The 4685-nt window shown below is 30.8% G+C and overlaps 1 protein-coding gene across 1 annotated transcript in view; it reads right to left on the bottom strand.

Moving 5' to 3' along the window:
* The window catches only part of LOC139424818 (alpha-tocopherol transfer protein-like), a gene marked incomplete in the record, with an annotated part of 20110 nt that extends 17469 nt beyond the window's left edge, over nt 1-2641 (bottom strand). Inside the window, 1 exon segment of the mRNA XM_071185283.1 lies at nt 2484-2641.
* Between the last annotated feature and the right edge of the window lie 2044 nt (nt 2642-4685).

Genomic DNA, 4685 nt, shown 5'->3' with positions numbered 1-4685 from the left:
AAAAAAAAAAAAAAAAAAAAAAAAAAAAAAAAAAAAAAAAAAAAAAAAAAAAAAAAAAAAAAAAAAAAAAAAAAAAACGTAGTTGCTCAATAAATTACTTGTATAGTGCACAAATTAAAAAGCCGAACAGGTAAATAACTTTTGATCTAATGATTATATTTTCACGTACTTAATGCTAAAGGTGCCGACAGGCCTGTGTGGGGGACAGGGAACTGTCCTTGCATCAGAAAGGTCCTGGTTTCGAATCCCGAGCAAGGCATGGATGTTTCTTTCTCTCTCTGTGTGTTCTATGTCCTTTCTCCTTTGTGTGTGAATGTGACCCGCCCTATAAACGGGTTGTGGTTGTGTGAATGGCGTGGCAGAAGTCGAATTCCTGGCCATAGATGGCGCCACTGAAAAATAGAAACAATCGCAACCGCACTGCCTAAACAGGCATACGGCAAAAAAAAAATGCTAAAGGTTGCAGGGTCTAACCTTAAATATGCTCAAATATTTGTGCTGATATTTTAACTTATGAAATAGGATATGAAAAATGAAATGTGATTATGAAATACGTTGAAAAAAACGTACTTTCTCTGAATAATATGCACTATTTTTTCTTCGGGCGGACTTGGATTCGTTACTCTCAAAATATAGGAAGAGCGAAATCTGAAAAATATGATCTGAATAGTTTAGGGGAACACAGAGGCCAAAAGTTAGTCCCCTTAATGATTTTACTTTTTACAATCTGAATAGTAACAAAGAATCATAGTTACATATTACAAAATCTGAAAGAAATTCACTTAACACTGGAAAGACTAAAATACTTATTTTGCCCAAAAGCAGTCAAAATGATTGCATTGTGAAAGAGTAACTAATGTATAAAGAAATTTATTTAAAATTAATTTTTAATATTTTTGATATTATTTTCAGGTATATAGGGTAAACTAACCAGTGAAGGAACACTTAAGCTTCGCTTGCCTTTTAAAAAATCATATTAATTTCAAAATTCGTAATTTCAGTTAAATGACAGTGTCAACATAGTTGTTACTAATTGCAAATTATGTAAAAAAATTGTAGAGAACTTACACTGTATTGTTTTAAAGTTTTGGAGGCTCAAATAACAAGTAGTAAGAAGACCAAGTGAAGGAACAGCTCTTTCCAGTGAAGGAACACAAAATTGCCCAGTAAAGGAACACTTAATTTTAGATATTTTTTAATGCTCTTTATGAATTTATATGCCATACAAATATCTAAAAACGAGCCTATTCTTGAAATTATAACATATAAATACTTGGAAAATGTTAACTTTTTTTTGTAATCATGAATTGAAAATTAAAGTGTCAACATATTAGCACATACTGTTCATTCACTGAGAAATCTATGCCCAGTAAAGGAACATGCCTGTTCCCTCACTAGTTAGAAGTTGTTTTTCGTATTTTTAACATACTTTTGATGCGGAACATCACTAAAGGTACAAGAAAATTAAAGTTTATCTTTTACTTTCATTAACTTAGAAAAAAAAACCAGTAAAGGAACACTTGTTCCTTCATTGGTTTTTCATCGTTTGGTGATCTAGTGAGTAAACATCCCCTTATCTCACTACTTTATTATGCTATGATGCTTAAAAAAATTTGAAACGTAACTTCAATAACTATGTTTTGAATTCTTCTTTTCACAGTGAGAAAAATAAAACTATTACAAGCAATTAATTCCACTTCAAACATATAAATACAAACACTCACCTTATAATTTTTTCAAAGAAGGAAGGTGTAGCAGAGATAATAACAAATTCAAAATTTTTTCCAGAGAAGTCTATTTGACCAGGTATTCCAAAACATTGCTAGATGACTTCCTATTATTTGGTAGTAAGCTATTGTTACCAATCAATCTAAAGAAAAACTTTCAAATTCTCATTTTTAATCAATATATATGAAATGTTCCTTCACTGGGTAGTGTTCCTTCACTGGTTGGTTTACCCTAACAAGGTATTAGTAAATATCAAGAATAAAAATAATTATAAAAGTCACAAAATTCTACGAAATTGTGTCCTTACATACATCATTGTTTTTCTAATTGAAATTAAAAAGCAATCAAAATGACTTCTTTGGGCAATGTAGTGTTAAATTAGAGCTTAATTTACTTATGCTGAAAAAATTTATTGGTGCTTAATTAAGTTAAAGGATGGAAAAAAGTATTCTTTCATTTCAAAAAACCGGTTATGAAGCATTTCTAAAAATTTATAACTTAACTTATTTTGAACTAATAACTTAAAAAAAAGAGATAGCTTAATTTAGAATTAAAAGTATTAAGTTTAATTTACTCAGAATTAAAAATATAATGAAATTTAATTTATTAAAAGGAAGAAAGGAAAGAAAAACTATTCTTGCATGCCATAAGATTGTTTAGAAATTCAGTTTAAAAAATTCGATAGTTATAAAAAATTAGAGCAATTAATTTTAGAAGAAAAATAATTTTATTTGCTTATTAAAAAATCTACTTACTTTTGTCTCGCTTTCGCTAATTTCTACAGCTTTCATTCAAATTCGTTGCAGATTTTAGTAATGTTTGATGATAAATATTTTTACTTCGTAACGTCGAATTTTCTTCCTTTAGTTTCATTGAGTAATCTTTTAGTCATGAGATATTGTTTTAGTGAAATCTGAGAATGATGCCATGCTTAAATCTTGATCCGAAAAGCGTGAGTACGTTCTCATTTTTTCTAAAATTATTCTGATTTCAAATATATTAAACAGCTTTGCATACAATTTCCCCCGTCTTTTTTGATCATCATTAACGTAGAAGTTATTATTAAAAAAAATTTTAAAAAATAGTCATGCGTCTCATAACAATTTTTTTTTGTCCAATATAAGAAAAAAACCCAGAAGGAAGTCATTTTTTTCAATATCTTCTTTAAATTTTCCCACTTCTCCAATTCTCCCACATATTACGCTTTTCCTTTAGTATGAAAGCAATTTCGAATACATCCCTTTGTGCCGATAAATATATATAATTCGTAAATTACCAACATATAATATCAAATAATAAAATTAATCAAATTTTATAAGGAAAACTCAATTAAATATTTCATACGTCAAAAAGAAAACCTATTTAGCATTTTAAACTTAATTAAGAATATATTTTATATTTGGCGATATTAGCGCCATCGATGCACGATTGATTTCATCTGAAATAGGGGTCAGGGAACTGGCCTTACATCAGAAAGGTTCTGGGTTCGAATCCCGGGCAAGGCATGGATGTTCTTTCACTCTCTGTACTATCTCTCCTTACTGTGGAAGCAGCGTAGAGCCACCTGGTATGCCGCTGACAATGTGGCCAACAAATCTGTCCTTCAGATACCTGTATGACCTAGAAAGAAAATAGAAATAAAAAGGAAAGAAAACTTCCAAGCGCAAGAAATAAGTAATAAAATTGAACTTTCTGAATAACTTTTAATTTAATCACCAGATCTCTATATTCTAGAAATATTGATTTGAAGGGGACACCTTAAAGGAACTATTAATTCGCGCTGAAGATAATTTATGTTACAAAATCAGACACAAAAATGTTCTCTCTCTGAATAAATATTCCTTTTTGTCAACGTATTTGGATTCCTTACCCTTAAAATATGGAGATAGCCACAATCTGAAAAGCGCGATCCCTATAGATTGGTCAGGACAGGAGTTCAAAGTTCATGTTAATTTTACTTTTTGCGTTTTTCATCGTATCAAGAGAATTTTCTAAGCGAATCATATAATAATCGTTTATCCAAAAAAAATTCCATGCAAAAAATAATTTTTAATAATTATTTATTATTTTAATAGATGAAACAATTTAAATAGAAATGTATAAATTTTTTTATTTTGTTTTAAGGAAAGAAATTTTATAAGTTTTTTTTAATTTCCTATGAGTTGCTCAATCAGTCTTCCCGATGAGCAGACCTAGTGCATTCTCCAGAAGTGGTATCCACTCTTTCAGGACCACCACAATGAGTGAGATACCGTTGGTCATGTTAATTTGGACGTCTAGTTTCTGCCACACTAGATGGCAGCACCGAGACTCTATTTGGATGCTAAAGTTCACTAGGAATTTAATTTTGCCGGAAATGCCAAGAGCCAATAAGGCACTCCAGGGATCTTTTACATGCCGCATAATCATACGACATGGCCGCTGAGGATTTTCTGCATCTTGAAAATCCGGTGTCTGGGCCGGGGATCGAACCCACAGACTTGAGCTCAGAAGGCCGACGAAATTTTATAAGGTAAAGTACAAAATTTGAACGAATTAGATCGAAAAGTTCCTGAAGAAAACCAAATTTTAACTAAACGACTTCACTAAAATGCGATTTTTTTTAAAAGAGTAATTTGAACAATGTTATTGTGCATAACTTTAATTGCATGATACTATGGTCCAACTATAAAACAGCAGCATGCTTCCAATCAGCACCATATCATACTTGTAGCAAATTTGCACGGTATTATGGTTCATCACCTGACCAATTTCTTTGAGGGAGTAGATTTAAACGCAGTTCATTGAATCAAATTGAACGAATCATCAAATTTGAACGATGTTATTGTGCTTTTTCAACTTTGATTACACAATACTTCGGCTCAATTCGAACGAAAGGATGGTTCAAATTAACACCTTACCAAGGCTGTAGCAAATTTGCACGATATTATTATTCATTGCAGAACCGATTTTTCTAA

Source organism: Parasteatoda tepidariorum, chromosome 9 (assembly GCF_043381705.1).
Source record: "Parasteatoda tepidariorum isolate YZ-2023 chromosome 9, CAS_Ptep_4.0, whole genome shotgun sequence".
NCBI lineage: Eukaryota > Metazoa > Arthropoda > Arachnida > Araneae > Theridiidae > Parasteatoda > Parasteatoda tepidariorum.
Note: the sequence above shows the minus strand (reverse complement) of the source record. Positions and strands in the feature narration are given on the sequence as shown.